This window comes from Mytilus trossulus, chromosome 4, assembly GCF_036588685.1.
Source record: "Mytilus trossulus isolate FHL-02 chromosome 4, PNRI_Mtr1.1.1.hap1, whole genome shotgun sequence".
NCBI lineage: Eukaryota > Metazoa > Mollusca > Bivalvia > Mytilida > Mytilidae > Mytilus > Mytilus trossulus.
Genome location: NC_086376.1, coordinates 49,135,401 through 49,155,653, shown reverse-complemented (window position 1 = coordinate 49,155,653; position 20,253 = coordinate 49,135,401). Strand labels below are relative to the sequence as shown.

The window sequence follows — 20,253 nt, the reverse complement described above, 5'->3', positions numbered from 1 at the left end:
GTTATTTCGAATACATTCTCCACTTAAATTGTATTTGCTACACATACATTTAAATAGATGTTATACCACCTATAGTCGTATCTAAGAGGTACTGATATTGTATACATGCTGAATTATGTACGTTTTACGATCCAGCCATATCCGCTGATCTTTTTGTCACATCATTGAAAATATCTAGCATCATTCATGTCTAGACGACAAATTTTACAAACAAACAAATAAGCAGCATATAGTTTTTCAGGCATATTTGAAGAGAAAAATCTCCGTAAGTGGAAACGGAAACACATTCACTTTTTTTTTTGGTCGGGTCGAAAATTTGAATTTGATCAATTTTGAGGAAGGACAATGACTATGTAGTTAGTAGCATACAGTGATGACAGAAAGAACAAAAGTATATTAGTTTGCATCCTCGGTGGGATTCGAACCGACGACCTCTGGCTTAAAGTCCAGCGCGCTATCCTTGCACTACGCAAGGCATCCTTAACAAATTGTCAACTGTATCATTTATTCTAAAACAACCCTTATATTTGATTAAAGCTATAGTGAAATGTTTATATAATGAATAGTAATATTGTTTGTGTGTGTGTGTGTGTGTGTGTGTGTGTTATTTTAACCGTTCGATCGTTATCTAGAATATATTCACCACTTTGTATTTGATATATAACATGTAACAAGTTATCGCTTGGTATCTAAAAGGTACTCAAGTGAGATTGTATAATGATGTACTTTTACAATCCAACCATATGCGTTGATTTATTTTATCTGTCGTTTCATTGAAAATATGAAGACGACAAATTTCCAATCAAACAAATATAAAGCAGCATAGTTTTTCAGGCGTATCTGAAATAAAATCTCGAGTGTAAAAATATTGACATCTCTTATCATGCTTATGTTCGGAAATTCACATCTGATCAATTTTAAAGAAGGAGATAGTAGCTAAGTAGATGTATACAGTGATGACGGAACGAACAAAAATTTGTGTAGCATCCTCGGTGGGATTCGAACCCACGACCTCCGGATTAGAAGTCCGGCGCGCTATCCCTGCGCTACGAGGACATATCTAACATGTTGCTAACTATATCATTTATTCGTAAACGCATTTTGCAACCCCTTAACATTGATTTAAGCTGGTCAAATGTTTATTTACGAATGGTGACCCTTTTTGTTTGTTGTTGTTGACGGGAATTAGAATATAGGAGTCGAAAATTTTTGTTAACTGTTCGTTATTTCGAATACATTCTCCACTTAAATTGTTTTTGCTACACATACATTTAAAATAGATGTTATACCACCTATAGTCGTATCTAAGAGGTACTGATATTGTATACATGCTGAATTATGTACGTTTTACGATCCAGCCATATCCGCTGATCTTTTTGGTCACATCATTGAAAATATCTAGCATTCTTCATGTCTAGACGAAATTTTACAAAACAAACAAATAAGGCTATAGGTTATTGGAAAAAATCTCGTAAGTGGAATCAGGCAGATATTTTTTTTTGGCGAGGGCGATATTTGAGAAGAAAAATATCTAATGAAACGGAAAACATACAAATTAATTTTTTTTGGTCGGGTCCGAAAATTTGAATTTGATCAATTTTGAGGAAGGACAATGACTATGTAGTTAGTAGCATACACATACAGTGATGACAGAAAGAACAAAAGTATATTAGTTTTGCATCCTCGGTGGGATTCGAACCGACGACCTCTGGCTTAAAAGTCCAGCGCGCTATCCCTTGCACTACGCAGGCATCCTTAACAAATTGTCAACTGTATCATTTATTCTAAAACAACCCTTATATTTGATTAAAGCTATAGTGAAATGTTTATATAATGAATAGTAATATTGTTTGTGTGTGTGTGTGTGTGTGTGTGTTATTTTAACCGTTCGATCGTTATCTAGAATATATTCACCACTTTGTATTTGATATATAACATGTAACAAGTTATCGCTTGGTATCTAAAAGGTACTCAAGTGAGATTGTATAATGATGTACTTTTACAATCCAACCATATGCGTTGATTTTTTTTATCTGTCGTTTCATTGAAAATATGAAGACGACAAATTTCCAATCAAAACAAATATAAAGCAGCATAGTTTTTCAGGCGTATCTGAAATAAAATCTCGAGTGTAAAAATATTGACATCTCTTATCATGCTTATGTTCGGAAATTCACATCTGATCAATTTTAAAGAAGGAGATAGTAGCTAAGTAGATGTATACAGTGATGACGGAACGAACAAAAATTTGTGTAGCATCCTCGGTGGGATTCGAACCCACGACCTCCGGATTAGAAGTCCGGCGCGCTATCCCCTGCGCTACGAGGACATATCTAACATGTTGCTAACTATATCATTTATTCGTAAACGCATTTTGCAACCCTTAACATTGATTTAAGCTGGTCAAATGTTTATTTACGAATGGTGACCTTTTTGTTTGTTGTTGTTGACGGGAATTAGAATATAGGAGTGAAAATTTTGTTAACTGTTCGTTATTTCGAATACATTCTCCACTTAAATTGTATTTGCTACACATACATTTAAATAGATGTTATACCACCTATAGTCGTATCTAAGAGGTACTGATATTGTATACATGCTGAATTATGTACGTTTTACGATCCAGCCATATCCGCTGATCTTTTTGTCACATCATTGAAAATATCTAGCATTCATTCATGTCTAGACGACAAATTTTACAAACAAACAAATAAGCAGCATATAGTTTTTCAGGCATATTTGAAGAAGAAAAAATCTCGTAAGTGGAAACGGAAACACATTCACTTTTTTTTTTGGTCGGGTCGAAAATTTGAATTTGATCAATTTTGAGGAAGGACAATGACTATGTAGTTAGTAGCATACAGTGATGACAGAAAGAACAAAAGTATATTAGTTTTGCATCCTCGGTGGGATTCGAACCGACGACCTCTGGCTTAAAAGTCCAGCGCGCTATCCCTTGCACTACGCAGGCATCCTTAACAAATTGTCAACTGTATCATTTATTCTAAAACAACCCTTATATTTGATTAAAGCTATAGTGAAATGTTTATATAATGAATAGTAATATTGTTTGTGTGTGTGTGTGTGTGTGTGTGTTATTTTAACCGTTCGATCGTTATCTAGAATATATTCACCACTTTGTATTTGATATATAACATGTAACAAGTTATCGCTTGGTATCTAAAAGGTACTCAAGTGAGATTGTATAATGATGTACTTTTACAATCCAACCATATGCGTTGATTTTTTTTATCTGTCGTTTCATTGAAAATATGAAGACGACAAATTTCCAATCAAAACAAATATAAAGCAGCATAGTTTTTCAGGCGTATCTGAAATAAAATCTCGAGTGTAAAAATATTGACATCTCTTATCATGCTTATGTTCGGAAATTCACATCTGATCAATTTTAAAGAAGGAGATAGTAGCTAAGTAGATGTATACAGTGATGACGGAACGAACAAAAATTTGTGTAGCATCCTCGGTGGGATTCGAACCCACGACCTCCGGATTAGAAGTCCGGCGCGCTATCCCCTGCGCTACGAGGACATATCTAACATGTTGCTAACTATATCATTTATTCGTAAACGCATTTTGCAACCCTTAACATTGATTTAAGCTGGTCAAATGTTTATTTACGAATGGTGACCTTTTTGTTTGTTGTTGTTGACGGGAATTAGAATATAGGAGTGAAAATTTTGTTAACTGTTCGTTATTTCGAATACATTCTCCACTTAAATTGTATTTGCTACACATACATTTAAATAGATGTTATACCACCTATAGTCGTATCTAAGAGGTACTGATATTGTATACATGCTGAATTATGTACGTTTTACGATCCAGCCATATCCGCTGATCTTTTTGTCACATCATTGAAAATATCTAGCATTCATTCATGTCTAGACGACAAATTTTACAAACAAACAAATAAGCAGCATATAGTTTTTCAGGCATATTTGAAGAAGAAAAAATCTCGTAAGTGGAAACGGAAACACATTCACTTTTTTTTTTGGTCGGGTCGAAAATTTGAATTTGATCAATTTTGAGGAAGGACAATGACTATGTAGTTAGTAGCATACAGTGATGACAGAAAGAACAAAAGTATATTAGTTTTGCATCCTCGGTGGGATTCGAACCGACGACCTCTGGCTTAAAAGTCCAGCGCGCTATCCCTTGCACTACGCAGGCATCCTTAACAAATTGTCAACTGTATCATTTATTCTAAAACAACCCTTATATTTGATTAAAGCTATAGTGAAATGTTTATATAATGAATAGTAATATTGTTTGTGTGTGTGTGTGTGTGTGTGTGTTATTTTAACCGTTCGATCGTTATCTAGAATATATTCACCACTTTGTATTTGATATATAACATGTAACAAGTTATCGCTTGGTATCTAAAAGGTACTCAAGTGAGATTGTATAATGATGTACTTTTACAATCCAACCATATGCGTTGATTTTTTTTATCTGTCGTTTCATTGAAAATATGAAGACGACAAATTTCCAATCAAAACAAATATAAAGCAGCATAGTTTTTCAGGCGTATCTGAAATAAAATCTCGAGTGTAAAAATATTGACATCTCTTATCATGCTTATGTTCGGAAATTCACATCTGATCAATTTTAAAGAAGGAGATAGTAGCTAAGTAGATGTATACAGTGATGACGGAACGAACAAAAATTTGTGTAGCATCCTCGGTGGGATTCGAACCCACGACCTCCGGATTAGAAGTCCGGCGCGCTATCCCCTGCGCTACGAGGACATATCTAACATGTTGCTAACTATATCATTTATTCGTAAACGCATTTTGCAACCCTTAACATTGATTTAAGCTGGTCAAATGTTTATTTACGAATGGTGACCTTTTTGTTTGTTGTTGTTGACGGGAATTAGAATATAGGAGTGAAAATTTTGTTAACTGTTCGTTATTTCGAATACATTCTCCACTTAAATTGTATTTGCTACACATACATTTAAATAGATGTTATACCACCTATAGTCGTATCTAAGAGGTACTGATATTGTATACATGCTGAATTATGTACGTTTTACGATCCAGCCATATCCGCTGATCTTTTTGTCACATCATTGAAAATATCTAGCATTCATTCATGTCTAGACGACAAATTTTACAAACAAACAAATAAGCAGCATATAGTTTTTCAGGCATATTTGAAGAAGAAAAAATCTCGTAAGTGGAAACGGAAACACATTCACTTTTTTTTTTGGTCGGGTCGAAAATTTGAATTTGATCAATTTTGAGGAAGGACAATGACTATGTAGTTAGTAGCATACAGTGATGACAGAAAGAACAAAAGTATATTAGTTTTGCATCCTCGGTGGGATTCGAACCGACGACCTCTGGCTTAAAAGTCCAGCGCGCTATCCCTTGCACTACGCAGGCATCCTTAACAAATTGTCAACTGTATCATTTATTCTAAAACAACCCTTATATTTGATTAAAGCTATAGTGAAATGTTTATATAATGAATAGTAATATTGTTTGTGTGTGTGTGTGTGTGTGTGTGTTATTTTAACCGTTCGATCGTTATCTAGAATATATTCACCACTTTGTATTTGATATATAACATGTAACAAGTTATCGCTTGGTATCTAAAAGGTACTCAAGTGAGATTGTATAATGATGTACTTTTACAATCCAACCATATGCGTTGATTTTTTTTATCTGTCGTTTCATTGAAAATATGAAGACGACAAATTTCCAATCAAAACAAATATAAAGCAGCATAGTTTTTCAGGCGTATCTGAAATAAAATCTCGAGTGTAAAAATATTGACATCTCTTATCATGCTTATGTTCGGAAATTCACATCTGATCAATTTTAAAGAAGGAGATAGTAGCTAAGTAGATGTATACAGTGATGACGGAACGAACAAAAATTTGTGTAGCATCCTCGGTGGGATTCGAACCCACGACCTCCGGATTAGAAGTCCGGCGCGCTATCCCCTGCGCTACGAGGACATATCTAACATGTTGCTAACTATATCATTTATTCGTAAACGCATTTTGCAACCCTTAACATTGATTTAAGCTGGTCAAATGTTTATTTACGAATGGTGACCTTTTTGTTTGTTGTTGTTGACGGGAATTAGAATATAGGAGTGAAAATTTTGTTAACTGTTCGTTATTTCGAATACATTCTCCACTTAAATTGTATTTGCTACACATACATTTAAATAGATGTTATACCACCTATAGTCGTATCTAAGAGGTACTGATATTGTATACATGCTGAATTATGTACGTTTTACGATCCAGCCATATCCGCTGATCTTTTTGTCACATCATTGAAAATATCTAGCATTCATTCATGTCTAGACGACAAATTTTACAAACAAACAAATAAGCAGCATATAGTTTTTCAGGCATATTTGAAGAAGAAAAAATCTCGTAAGTGGAAACGGAAACACATTCACTTTTTTTTTTGGTCGGGTCGAAAATTTGAATTTGATCAATTTTGAGGAAGGACAATGACTATGTAGTTAGTAGCATACAGTGATGACAGAAAGAACAAAAGTATATTAGTTTTGCATCCTCGGTGGGATTCGAACCGACGACCTCTGGCTTAAAAGTCCAGCGCGCTATCCCTTGCACTACGCAGGCATCCTTAACAAATTGTCAACTGTATCATTTATTCTAAAACAACCCTTATATTTGATTAAAGCTATAGTGAAATGTTTATATAATGAATAGTAATATTGTTTGTGTGTGTGTGTGTGTGTGTGTGTGTTATTTTAACCGTTCGATCGTTATCTAGAATATATTCACCACTTTGTATTTGATATATAACATGTAACAAGTTATCGCTTGGTATCTAAAAGGTACTCAAGTGAGATTGTATAATGATGTACTTTTACAATCCAACCATATGCGTTGATTTTTTTTATCTGTCGTTTCATTGAAAATATGAAGACGACAAATTTCCAATCAAAACAAATATAAAGCAGCATAGTTTTTCAGGCGTATCTGAAATAAAATCTCGAGTGTAAAAATATTGACATCTCTTATCATGCTTATGTTCGGAAATTCACATCTGATCAATTTTAAAGAAGGAGATAGTAGCTAAGTAGATGTATACAGTGATGACGGAACGAACAAAAATTTGTGTAGCATCCTCGGTGGGATTCGAACCCACGACCTCCGGATTAGAAGTCCGGCGCGCTATCCCCTGCGCTACGAGGACATATCTAACATGTTGCTAACTATATCATTTATTCGTAAACGCATTTTGCAACCCTTAACATTGATTTAAGCTGGTCAAATGTTTATTTACGAATGGTGACCTTTTTGTTTGTTGTTGTTGACGGGAATTAGAATATAGGAGTGAAAATTTTGTTAACTGTTCGTTATTTCGAATACATTCTCCACTTAAATTGTATTTGCTACACATACATTTAAATAGATGTTATACCACCTATAGTCGTATCTAAGAGGTACTGATATTGTATACATGCTGAATTATGTACGTTTTACGATCCAGCCATATCCGCTGATCTTTTTGTCACATCATTGAAAATATCTAGCATTCATTCATGTCTAGACGACAAATTTTACAAACAAACAAATAAGCAGCATATAGTTTTTCAGGCATATTTGAAGAAGAAAAAATCTCGTAAGTGGAAACGGAAACACATTCACTTTTTTTTTTGGTCGGGTCGAAAATTTGAATTTGATCAATTTTGAGGAAGGACAATGACTATGTAGTTAGTAGCATACAGTGATGACAGAAAGAACAAAAGTATATTAGTTTTGCATCCTCGGTGGGATTCGAACCGACGACCTCTGGCTTAAAAGTCCAGCGCGCTATCCCTTGCACTACGCAGGCATCCTTAACAAATTGTCAACTGTATCATTTATTCTAAAACAACCCTTATATTTGATTAAAGCTATAGTGAAATGTTTATATAATGAATAGTAATATTGTTTGTGTGTGTGTGTGTGTGTGTGTGTTATTTTAACCGTTCGATCGTTATCTAGAATATATTCACCACTTTGTATTTGATATATAACATGTAACAAGTTATCGCTTGGTATCTAAAAGGTACTCAAGTGAGATTGTATAATGATGTACTTTTACAATCCAACCATATGCGTTGATTTTTTTTATCTGTCGTTTCATTGAAAATATGAAGACGACAAATTTCCAATCAAAACAAATATAAAGCAGCATAGTTTTTCAGGCGTATCTGAAATAAAATCTCGAGTGTAAAAATATTGACATCTCTTATCATGCTTATGTTCGGAAATTCACATCTGATCAATTTTAAAGAAGGAGATAGTAGCTAAGTAGATGTATACAGTGATGACGGAACGAACAAAAATTTGTGTAGCATCCTCGGTGGGATTCGAACCCACGACCTCCGGATTAGAAGTCCGGCGCGCTATCCCCTGCGCTACGAGGACATATCTAACATGTTGCTAACTATATCATTTATTCGTAAACGCATTTTGCAACCCTTAACATTGATTTAAGCTGGTCAAATGTTTATTTACGAATGGTGACCTTTTTGTTTGTTGTTGTTGACGGGAATTAGAATATAGGAGTGAAAATTTTGTTAACTGTTCGTTATTTCGAATACATTCTCCACTTAAATTGTATTTGCTACACATACATTTAAATAGATGTTATACCACCTATAGTCGTATCTAAGAGGTACTGATATTGTATACATGCTGAATTATGTACGTTTTACGATCCAGCCATATCCGCTGATCTTTTTGTCACATCATTGAAAATATCTAGCATTCATTCATGTCTAGACGACAAATTTTACAAACAAACAAATAAGCAGCATATAGTTTTTCAGGCATATTTGAAGAAGAAAAAATCTCGTAAGTGGAAACGGAAACACATTCACTTTTTTTTTTGGTCGGGTCGAAAATTTGAATTTGATCAATTTTGAGGAAGGACAATGACTATGTAGTTAGTAGCATACAGTGATGACAGAAAGAACAAAAGTATATTAGTTTTGCATCCTCGGTGGGATTCGAACCGACGACCTCTGGCTTAAAAGTCCAGCGCGCTATCCCTTGCACTACGCAGGCATCCTTAACAAATTGTCAACTGTATCATTTATTCTAAAACAACCCTTATATTTGATTAAAGCTATAGTGAAATGTTTATATAATGAATAGTAATATTGTTTGTGTGTGTGTGTGTGTGTGTGTGTTATTTTAACCGTTCGATCGTTATCTAGAATATATTCACCACTTTGTATTTGATATATAACATGTAACAAGTTATCGCTTGGTATCTAAAAGGTACTCAAGTGAGATTGTATAATGATGTACTTTTACAATCCAACCATATGCGTTGATTTTTTTTATCTGTCGTTTCATTGAAAATATGAAGACGACAAATTTCCAATCAAAACAAATATAAAGCAGCATAGTTTTTCAGGCGTATCTGAAATAAAATCTCGAGTGTAAAAATATTGACATCTCTTATCATGCTTATGTTCGGAAATTCACATCTGATCAATTTTAAAGAAGGAGATAGTAGCTAAGTAGATGTATACAGTGATGACGGAACGAACAAAAATTTGTGTAGCATCCTCGGTGGGATTCGAACCCACGACCTCCGGATTAGAAGTCCGGCGCGCTATCCCCTGCGCTACGAGGACATATCTAACATGTTGCTAACTATATCATTTATTCGTAAACGCATTTTGCAACCCTTAACATTGATTTAAGCTGGTCAAATGTTTATTTACGAATGGTGACCTTTTTGTTTGTTGTTGTTGACGGGAATTAGAATATAGGAGTGAAAATTTTGTTAACTGTTCGTTATTTCGAATACATTCTCCACTTAAATTGTATTTGCTACACATACATTTAAATAGATGTTATACCACCTATAGTCGTATCTAAGAGGTACTGATATTGTATACATGCTGAATTATGTACGTTTTACGATCCAGCCATATCCGCTGATCTTTTTGTCACATCATTGAAAATATCTAGCATTCATTCATGTCTAGACGACAAATTTTACAAACAAACAAATAAGCAGCATATAGTTTTTCAGGCATATTTGAAGAAGAAAAAATCTCGTAAGTGGAAACGGAAACACATTCACTTTTTTTTTTGGTCGGGTCGAAAATTTGAATTTGATCAATTTTGAGGAAGGACAATGACTATGTAGTTAGTAGCATACAGTGATGACAGAAAGAACAAAAGTATATTAGTTTTGCATCCTCGGTGGGATTCGAACCGACGACCTCTGGCTTAAAAGTCCAGCGCGCTATCCCTTGCACTACGCAGGCATCCTTAACAAATTGTCAACTGTATCATTTATTCTAAAACAACCCTTATATTTGATTAAAGCTATAGTGAAATGTTTATATAATGAATAGTAATATTGTTTGTGTGTGTGTGTGTGTGTGTGTGTTATTTTAACCGTTCGATCGTTATCTAGAATATATTCACCACTTTGTATTTGATATATAACATGTAACAAGTTATCGCTTGGTATCTAAAAGGTACTCAAGTGAGATTGTATAATGATGTACTTTTACAATCCAACCATATGCGTTGATTTTTTTTATCTGTCGTTTCATTGAAAATATGAAGACGACAAATTTCCAATCAAAACAAATATAAAGCAGCATAGTTTTTCAGGCGTATCTGAAATAAAATCTCGAGTGTAAAAATATTGACATCTCTTATCATGCTTATGTTCGGAAATTCACATCTGATCAATTTTAAAGAAGGAGATAGTAGCTAAGTAGATGTATACAGTGATGACGGAACGAACAAAAATTTGTGTAGCATCCTCGGTGGGATTCGAACCCACGACCTCCGGATTAGAAGTCCGGCGCGCTATCCCCTGCGCTACGAGGACATATCTAACATGTTGCTAACTATATCATTTATTCGTAAACGCATTTTGCAACCCTTAACATTGATTTAAGCTGGTCAAATGTTTATTTACGAATGGTGACCTTTTTGTTTGTTGTTGTTGACGGGAATTAGAATATAGGAGTGAAAATTTTGTTAACTGTTCGTTATTTCGAATACATTCTCCACTTAAATTGTATTTGCTACACATACATTTAAATAGATGTTATACCACCTATAGTCGTATCTAAGAGGTACTGATATTGTATACATGCTGAATTATGTACGTTTTACGATCCAGCCATATCCGCTGATCTTTTTGTCACATCATTGAAAATATCTAGCATTCATTCATGTCTAGACGACAAATTTTACAAACAAACAAATAAGCAGCATATAGTTTTTCAGGCATATTTGAAGAAGAAAAAATCTCGTAAGTGGAAACGGAAACACATTCACTTTTTTTTTTGGTCGGGTCGAAAATTTGAATTTGATCAATTTTGAGGAAGGACAATGACTATGTAGTTAGTAGCATACAGTGATGACAGAAAGAACAAAAGTATATTAGTTTTGCATCCTCGGTGGGATTCGAACCGACGACCTCTGGCTTAAAAGTCCAGCGCGCTATCCCTTGCACTACGCAGGCATCCTTAACAAATTGTCAACTGTATCATTTATTCTAAAACAACCCTTATATTTGATTAAAGCTATAGTGAAATGTTTATATAATGAATAGTAATATTGTTTGTGTGTGTGTGTGTGTGTGTGTGTTATTTTAACCGTTCGATCGTTATCTAGAATATATTCACCACTTTGTATTTGATATATAACATGTAACAAGTTATCGCTTGGTATCTAAAAGGTACTCAAGTGAGATTGTATAATGATGTACTTTTACAATCCAACCATATGCGTTGATTTTTTTTATCTGTCGTTTCATTGAAAATATGAAGACGACAAATTTCCAATCAAAACAAATATAAAGCAGCATAGTTTTTCAGGCGTATCTGAAATAAAATCTCGAGTGTAAAAATATTGACATCTCTTATCATGCTTATGTTCGGAAATTCACATCTGATCAATTTTAAAGAAGGAGATAGTAGCTAAGTAGATGTATACAGTGATGACGGAACGAACAAAAATTTGTGTAGCATCCTCGGTGGGATTCGAACCCACGACCTCCGGATTAGAAGTCCGGCGCGCTATCCCCTGCGCTACGAGGACATATCTAACATGTTGCTAACTATATCATTTATTCGTAAACGCATTTTGCAACCCTTAACATTGATTTAAGCTGGTCAAATGTTTATTTACGAATGGTGACCTTTTTGTTTGTTGTTGTTGACGGGAATTAGAATATAGGAGTGAAAATTTTGTTAACTGTTCGTTATTTCGAATACATTCTCCACTTAAATTGTATTTGCTACACATACATTTAAATAGATGTTATACCACCTATAGTCGTATCTAAGAGGTACTGATATTGTATACATGCTGAATTATGTACGTTTTACGATCCAGCCATATCCGCTGATCTTTTTGTCACATCATTGAAAATATCTAGCATTCATTCATGTCTAGACGACAAATTTTACAAACAAACAAATAAGCAGCATATAGTTTTTCAGGCATATTTGAAGAAGAAAAAATCTCGTAAGTGGAAACGGAAACACATTCACTTTTTTTTTTGGTCGGGTCGAAAATTTGAATTTGATCAATTTTGAGGAAGGACAATGACTATGTAGTTAGTAGCATACAGTGATGACAGAAAGAACAAAAGTATATTAGTTTTGCATCCTCGGTGGGATTCGAACCGACGACCTCTGGCTTAAAAGTCCAGCGCGCTATCCCTTGCACTACGCAGGCATCCTTAACAAATTGTCAACTGTATCATTTATTCTAAAACAACCCTTATATTTGATTAAAGCTATAGTGAAATGTTTATATAATGAATAGTAATATTGTTTGTGTGTGTGTGTGTGTGTGTGTGTTATTTTAACCGTTCGATCGTTATCTAGAATATATTCACCACTTTGTATTTGATATATAACATGTAACAAGTTATCGCTTGGTATCTAAAAGGTACTCAAGTGAGATTGTATAATGATGTACTTTTACAATCCAACCATATGCGTTGATTTTTTTTATCTGTCGTTTCATTGAAAATATGAAGACGACAAATTTCCAATCAAAACAAATATAAAGCAGCATAGTTTTTCAGGCGTATCTGAAATAAAATCTCGAGTGTAAAAATATTGACATCTCTTATCATGCTTATGTTCGGAAATTCACATCTGATCAATTTTAAAGAAGGAGATAGTAGCTAAGTAGATGTATACAGTGATGACGGAACGAACAAAAATTTGTGTAGCATCCTCGGTGGGATTCGAACCCACGACCTCCGGATTAGAAGTCCGGCGCGCTATCCCCTGCGCTACGAGGACATATCTAACATGTTGCTAACTATATCATTTATTCGTAAACGCATTTTGCAACCCTTAACATTGATTTAAGCTGGTCAAATGTTTATTTACGAATGGTGACCTTTTTGTTTGTTGTTGTTGACGGGAATTAGAATATAGGAGTGAAAATTTTGTTAACTGTTCGTTATTTCGAATACATTCTCCACTTAAATTGTATTTGCTACACATACATTTAAATAGATGTTATACCACCTATAGTCGTATCTAAGAGGTACTGATATTGTATACATGCTGAATTATGTACGTTTTACGATCCAGCCATATCCGCTGATCTTTTTGTCACATCATTGAAAATATCTAGCATTCATTCATGTCTAGACGACAAATTTTACAAACAAACAAATAAGCAGCATATAGTTTTTCAGGCATATTTGAAGAAGAAAAAATCTCGTAAGTGGAAACGGAAACACATTCACTTTTTTTTTTGGTCGGGTCGAAAATTTGAATTTGATCAATTTTGAGGAAGGACAATGACTATGTAGTTAGTAGCATACAGTGATGACAGAAAGAACAAAAGTATATTAGTTTTGCATCCTCGGTGGGATTCGAACCGACGACCTCTGGCTTAAAAGTCCAGCGCGCTATCCCTTGCACTACGCAGGCATCCTTAACAAATTGTCAACTGTATCATTTATTCTAAAACAACCCTTATATTTGATTAAAGCTATAGTGAAATGTTTATATAATGAATAGTAATATTGTTTGTGTGTGTGTGTGTGTGTGTGTGTTATTTTAACCGTTCGATCGTTATCTAGAATATATTCACCACTTTGTATTTGATATATAACATGTAACAAGTTATCGCTTGGTATCTAAAAGGTACTCAAGTGAGATTGTATAATGATGTACTTTTACAATCCAACCATATGCGTTGATTTTTTTTATCTGTCGTTTCATTGAAAATATGAAGACGACAAATTTCCAATCAAAACAAATATAAAGCAGCATAGTTTTTCAGGCGTATCTGAAATAAAATCTCGAGTGTAAAAATATTGACATCTCTTATCATGCTTATGTTCGGAAATTCACATCTGATCAATTTTAAAGAAGGAGATAGTAGCTAAGTAGATGTATACAGTGATGACGGAACGAACAAAAATTTGTGTAGCATCCTCGGTGGGATTCGAACCCACGACCTCCGGATTAGAAGTCCGGCGCGCTATCCTCTGCGCTACGAGGACATATCTAACATGTTGCTAACTATATCATTTATTCGTAAACGCATTTTGCAACCCTTAACATTGATTTAAGCTGGTCAAATGTTTATTTACGAATGGTGACCTTTTTGTTTGTTGTTGTTGACGGGAATTAGAATATAGGAGTGAAAATTTTGTTAACTGTTCGTTATTTCGAATACATTCTCCACTTAAATTGTATTTGCTACACATACATTTAAATAGATGTTATACCACCTATAGTCGTATCTAAGAGGTACTGATATTGTATACATGCTGAATTATGTACGTTTTACGATCCAGCCATATCCGCTGATCTTTTTGTCACATCATTGAAAATATCTAGCATTCATTCATGTCTAGACGACAAATTTTACAAACAAACAAATAAGCAGCATATAGTTTTTCAGGCATATTTGAAGAAGAAAAAATCTCGTAAGTGGAAACGGAAACACATTCACTTTTTTTTTTGGTCGGGTCGAAAATTTGAATTTGATCAATTTTGAGGAAGGACAATGACTATGTAGTTAGTAGCATACAGTGATGACAGAAAGAACAAAAGTATATTAGTTTTGCATCCTCGGTGGGATTCGAACCGACGACCTCTGGCTTAAAAGTCCAGCGCGCTATCCCTTGCACTACGCAGGCATCCTTAACAAATTGTCAACTGTATCATTTATTCTAAAACAACCCTTATATTTGATTAAAGCTATAGTGAAATGTTTATATAATGAATAGTAATATTGTTTGTGTGTGTGTGTGTGTGTGTGTGTTATTTTAACCGTTCGATCGTTATCTAGAATATATTCACCACTTTGTATTTGATATATAACATGTAACAAGTTATCGCTTGGTATCTAAAAGGTACTCAAGTGAGATTGTATAATGATGTACTTTTACAATCCAACCATATGCGTTGATTTTTTTTATCTGTCGTTTCATTGAAAATATGAAGACGACAAATTTCCAATCAAAACAAATATAAAGCAGCATAGTTTTTCAGGCGTATCTGAAATAAAATCTCGAGTGTAAAAATATTGACATCTCTTATCATGCTTATGTTCGGAAATTCACATCTGATCAATTTTAAAGAAGGAGATAGTAGCTAAGTAGATGTATACAGTGATGACGGAACGAACAAAAATTTGTGTAGCATCCTCGGTGGGATTCGAACCCACGACCTCCGGATTAGAAGTCCGGCGCGCTATCCCCTGCGCTACGAGGACATATCTAACATGTTGCTAACTATATCATTTATTCGTAAACGCATTTTGCAACCCTTAACATTGATTTAAGCTGGTCAAATGTTTATTTACGAATGGTGACCTTTTTGTTTGTTGTTGTTGACGGGAATTAGAATATAGGAGTGAAAATTTTGTTAACTGTTCGTTATTTCGAATACATTCTCCACTTAAATTGTATTTGCTACACATACATTTAAATAGATGTTATACCACCTATAGTCGTATCTAAGAGGTACTGATATTGTATACATGCTGAATTATGTACGTTTTACGATCCAGCCATATCCGCTGATCTTTTTGTCACATCATTGAAAATATCTAGCATTCATTCATGTCTAGACGACAAATTTTACAAACAAACAAATAAGCAGCATATAGTTTTTCAGGCATATTTGAAGAAGAAAAAATCTCGTAAGTGGAAACGGAAACACATTCACTTTTTTTTTTGGTCGGGTCGAAAATTTGAATTTGATCAATTTTGAGGAAGGACAATGACTATGTAGTTAGTAGCATACAGTGATGACAGAAAGAACAAAAGTATATTAGTTTTGCATCCTCGGTGGGATTCGAACCGACGACCTCTGGCTTAAAAGTCCAGCGCGCTATCCCTTGCACTACGCAGGCATCCTTAACAAATTGTCAACTGTATCATTTATTCTAAAACAACCCTTATATTTGATTAAAGCTATAGTGAAATGTTTATATAATGAATAGTAATATTGTTTGTGTGTGTGTGTGTGTGTGTGTTATTTTAACCGTTCGATCGTTATCTAGAATATATTCACCACTTTGTATTTGATATATAACATGTAACAAGTTATCGCTTGGTATCTAAAAGGTACTCAAGTGAGATTGTATAATGATGTACTTTTACAATCCAACCATATGCGTTGATTTTTTTTATCTGTCGTTTCATTGAAAATATGAAGACGACAAATTTCCAATCAAAACAAATATAAAGCAGCATAGTTTTTCAGGCGTATCTGAAATAAAATCTCGAGTGTAAAAATATTGACATCTCTTATCATGCTTATGTTCGGAAATTCACATCTGATCAATTTTAAAGAAGGAGATAGTAGCTAAGTAGATGTATACAGTGATGACGGAACGAACAAAAATTTGTGTAGCATCCTCGGTGGGATTCGAACCCACGACCTCCGGATTAGAAGTCCGGCGCGCTATCCCCTGCGCTACGAGGACATATCTAACATGTTGCTAACTATATCATTTATTCGTAAACGCATTTTGCAACCCTTAACATTGATTTAAGCTGGTCAAATGTTTATTTACGAATGGTGACCTTTTTGTTTGTTGTTGTTGACGGGAATTAGAATATAGGAGTGAAAATTTTGTTAACTGTTCGTTATTTCGAATACATTCTCCACTTAAATTGTATTTGCTACACATACATTTAAATAGATGTTATACCACCTATAGTCGTATCTAAGAGGTACTGATATTGTATACATGCTGAATTATGTACGTTTTACGATCCAGCCATATCCGCTGATCTTTTTGTCACATCATTGAAAATATCTAGCATTCATTCATGTCTAGACGACAAATTTTACAAACAAACAAATAAGCAGCATATAGTTTTTCAGGCATATTTGAAGAAGAAAAAATCTCGTAAGTGGAAACGGAAACACATTCACTTTTTTTTTTGGTCGGGTCGAAAATTTGAATTTGATCAATTTTGAGGAAGGACAATGACTATGTAGTTAGTAGCATACAGTGATGACAGAAAGAACAAAAGTATATTAGTTTTGCATCCTCGGTGGGATTCGAACCGACGACCTCTGGCTTAAAAGTCCAGCGCGCTATCCCTTGCACTACGCAGGCATCCTTAACAAATTGTCAACTGTATCATTTATTCTAAAACAACCCTTATATTTGATTAAAGCTATAGTGAAATGTTTATATAATGAATAGTAATATTGTTTGTGTGTGTGTGTGTGTGTGTGTGTTATTTTAACCGTTCGATCGTTATCTAGAATATATTCACCACTTTGTATTTGATATATAACATGTAACAAGTTATCGCTTGGTATCTAAAAGGTACTCAAGTGAGATTGTATAATGATGTACTTTTACAATCCAACCATATGCGTTGATTTTTTTTATCTGTCGTTTCATTGAAAATATGAAGACGACAAATTTCCAATCAAAACAAATATAAAGCAGCATAGTTTTTCAGGCGTATCTGAAATAAAATCTCGAGTGTAAAAATATTGACATCTCTTATCATGCTTATGTTCGGAAATTCACATCTGATCAATTTTAAAGAAGGAGATAGTAGCTAAGTAGATGTATACAGTGATGACGGAACGAACAAAAATTTGTGTAGCATCCTCGGTGGGATTCGAACCCACGACCTCCGGATTAGAAGTCCGGCGCGCTATCCCCTGCGCTACGAGGACATATCTAACATGTTGCTAACTATATCATTTATTCGTAAACGCATTTTGCAACCCTTAACATTGATTTAAGCTGGTCAAATGTTTATTTACGAATGGTGACCTTTTTGTTTGTTGTTGTTGACGGGAATTAGAATATAGGAGTGAAAATTTTGTTAACTGTTCGTTATTTCGAATACATTCTCCACTTAAATTGTATTTGCTACACATACATTTAAATAGATGTTATACCACCTATAGTCGTATCTAAGAGGTACTGATATTGTATACATGCTGAATTATGTACGTTTTACGATCCAGCCATATCCGCTGATCTTTTTGTCACATCATTGAAAATATCTAGCATTCATTCATGTCTAGACGACAAATTTTACAAACAAACAAATAAGCAGCATATAGTTTTTCAGGCATATTTGAAGAAGAAAAAATCTCGTAAGTGGAAACGGAAACACATTCACTTTTTTTTTTGGTCGGGTCGAAAATTTGAATTTGATCAATTTTGAGGAAGGACAATGACTATGTAGTTAGTAGCATACAGTGATGACAGAAAGAACAAAAGTATATTAGTTTTGCATCCTCGGTGGGATTCGAACCGACGACCTCTGGCTTAAAAGTCCAGCGCGCTATCCCTTGCACTACGCAGGCATCCTTAACAAATTGTCAACTGTATCATTTATTCTAAAACAACCCTTATATTTGATTAAAGCTATAGTGAAATGTTTATATAATGAATAGTAATATTGTTTGTGTGTGTGTGTGTGTGTGTGTTATTTTAACCGTTCGATCGTTATCTAGAATATATTCACCACTTTGTATTTGATATATAACATGTAACAAGTTATCGCTTGGTATCTAAAAGGTACTCAAGTGAGATTGTATAATGATGTACTTTTACAATCCAACCATATGCGTTGATTTTTTTTATCTGTCGTTTCATTGAAAATATGAAGACGACAAATTTCCAATCAAAACAAATATAAAGCAGCATAGTTTTTCAGGCGTATCTGAAATAAAATCTCGAGTGTAAAAATATTGACATCTCTTATCATGCTTATGTTCGGAAATTCACATCTGATCAATTTTAAAGAAGGAGATAGTAGCTAAGTAGATGTATACAGTGATGACGGAACGAACAAAAATTTGTGTAGCATCCTCGGTGGGATTCGAACCCACGACCTCCGGATTAGAAGTCCGGCGCGCTATCCCCTGCGCTACGAGGACATATCTAACATGTTGCTAACTATATCATTTATTCGTAAACGCATTTTGCAACCCTTAACATTGATTTAAGCTGGTCAAATGTTTATTTACGAATGGTGACCTTTTTGTTTGTTGTTGTTGACGGGAATTAGAATATAGGAGTGAAAATTTTGTTAACTGTTCGTTATTTCGAATACATTCTCCACTTAAATTGTATTTGCTACACATACATTTAAATAGATGTTATACCACCTATAGTCGTATCTAAGAGGTACTGATATTGTATACATGCTGAATTATGTACGTTTTACGATCCAGCCATATCCGCTGATCTTTTTGTCACATCATTGAAAATATCTAGCATTCATTCATGTCTAGACGACAAATTTTACAAACAAACAAATAAGCAGCATATAGTTTTTCAGGCATATTTGAAGAAGAAAAAATCTCGTAAGTGGAAACGGAAACACATTCACTTTTTTTTTTGGTCGGGTCGAAAATTTGAATTTGATCAATTTTGAGGAAGGACAATGACTATGTAGTTAGTAGCATACAGTGATGACAGAAAGAACAAAAGTATATTAGTTTTGCATCCTCGGTGGGATTCGAACCGACGACCTCTGGCTTAAAAGTCCAGCGCGCTATCCCTTGCACTACGCAGGCATCCTTAACAAATTGTCAACTGTATCATTTATTCTAAAACAACCCTTATATTTGATTAAAGCTATAGTGAAATGTTTATATAATGAATAGTAATATTGTTTGTGTGTGTGTGTGTGTGTGTGTTATTTTAACCGTTCGATCGTTATCTAGAATATATTCACCACTTTGTATTTGATATATAACATGTAACAAGTTATCGCTTGG

General features: G+C 34.2%; 16 non-coding genes across 16 annotated transcripts; all 16 read right to left on the bottom strand.

Annotated features, from left to right (window-relative positions):
- Positions 1-984: 984 nt before the first annotated feature.
- On the bottom strand, positions 985-1,056 carry Trnar-ucu (transfer RNA arginine (anticodon UCU)). The gene has a single exon. It is a non-coding gene; the product is annotated as a tRNA-Arg (tRNA).
- A 1,200-nt stretch (positions 1,057-2,256) lies between these two features.
- On the bottom strand, positions 2,257-2,329 carry Trnar-ucu (transfer RNA arginine (anticodon UCU)). The gene has a single exon. It is a non-coding gene; the product is annotated as a tRNA-Arg (tRNA).
- A 1,147-nt stretch (positions 2,330-3,476) lies between these two features.
- Trnar-ucu (transfer RNA arginine (anticodon UCU)) lies at positions 3,477-3,549 on the bottom strand. The gene has a single exon. It is a non-coding gene; the product is annotated as a tRNA-Arg (tRNA).
- A 1,147-nt stretch (positions 3,550-4,696) lies between these two features.
- On the bottom strand, positions 4,697-4,769 carry Trnar-ucu (transfer RNA arginine (anticodon UCU)). Its single transcript has one exon. It is a non-coding gene; the product is annotated as a tRNA-Arg (tRNA).
- A 1,147-nt stretch (positions 4,770-5,916) lies between these two features.
- Trnar-ucu (transfer RNA arginine (anticodon UCU)) lies at positions 5,917-5,989 on the bottom strand. The gene has a single exon. It is a non-coding gene; the product is annotated as a tRNA-Arg (tRNA).
- A 1,149-nt stretch (positions 5,990-7,138) lies between these two features.
- Trnar-ucu (transfer RNA arginine (anticodon UCU)) lies at positions 7,139-7,211 on the bottom strand. The gene has a single exon. It is a non-coding gene; the product is annotated as a tRNA-Arg (tRNA).
- Positions 7,212-8,358: 1,147 nt separating this feature from the next.
- On the bottom strand, positions 8,359-8,431 carry Trnar-ucu (transfer RNA arginine (anticodon UCU)). The gene has a single exon. It is a non-coding gene; the product is annotated as a tRNA-Arg (tRNA).
- Positions 8,432-9,578: 1,147 nt separating this feature from the next.
- Trnar-ucu (transfer RNA arginine (anticodon UCU)) lies at positions 9,579-9,651 on the bottom strand. Its single transcript has one exon. It is a non-coding gene; the product is annotated as a tRNA-Arg (tRNA).
- A 1,147-nt stretch (positions 9,652-10,798) lies between these two features.
- Positions 10,799-10,871, bottom strand: Trnar-ucu (transfer RNA arginine (anticodon UCU)). Its single transcript has one exon. It is a non-coding gene; the product is annotated as a tRNA-Arg (tRNA).
- Positions 10,872-12,018: 1,147 nt separating this feature from the next.
- Trnar-ucu (transfer RNA arginine (anticodon UCU)) lies at positions 12,019-12,091 on the bottom strand. Its single transcript has one exon. It is a non-coding gene; the product is annotated as a tRNA-Arg (tRNA).
- Positions 12,092-13,238: 1,147 nt separating this feature from the next.
- Trnar-ucu (transfer RNA arginine (anticodon UCU)) lies at positions 13,239-13,311 on the bottom strand. The gene has a single exon. It is a non-coding gene; the product is annotated as a tRNA-Arg (tRNA).
- Positions 13,312-14,458: 1,147 nt separating this feature from the next.
- Trnar-ucu (transfer RNA arginine (anticodon UCU)) lies at positions 14,459-14,531 on the bottom strand. The gene has a single exon. It is a non-coding gene; the product is annotated as a tRNA-Arg (tRNA).
- A 1,147-nt stretch (positions 14,532-15,678) lies between these two features.
- On the bottom strand, positions 15,679-15,751 carry Trnar-ucu (transfer RNA arginine (anticodon UCU)). The gene has a single exon. It is a non-coding gene; the product is annotated as a tRNA-Arg (tRNA).
- A 1,145-nt stretch (positions 15,752-16,896) lies between these two features.
- Positions 16,897-16,969, bottom strand: Trnar-ucu (transfer RNA arginine (anticodon UCU)). The gene has a single exon. It is a non-coding gene; the product is annotated as a tRNA-Arg (tRNA).
- A 1,147-nt stretch (positions 16,970-18,116) lies between these two features.
- On the bottom strand, positions 18,117-18,189 carry Trnar-ucu (transfer RNA arginine (anticodon UCU)). Its single transcript has one exon. It is a non-coding gene; the product is annotated as a tRNA-Arg (tRNA).
- Positions 18,190-19,334: 1,145 nt separating this feature from the next.
- Trnar-ucu (transfer RNA arginine (anticodon UCU)) lies at positions 19,335-19,407 on the bottom strand. Its single transcript has one exon. It is a non-coding gene; the product is annotated as a tRNA-Arg (tRNA).
- Positions 19,408-20,253: the final 846 nt, after the last annotated feature.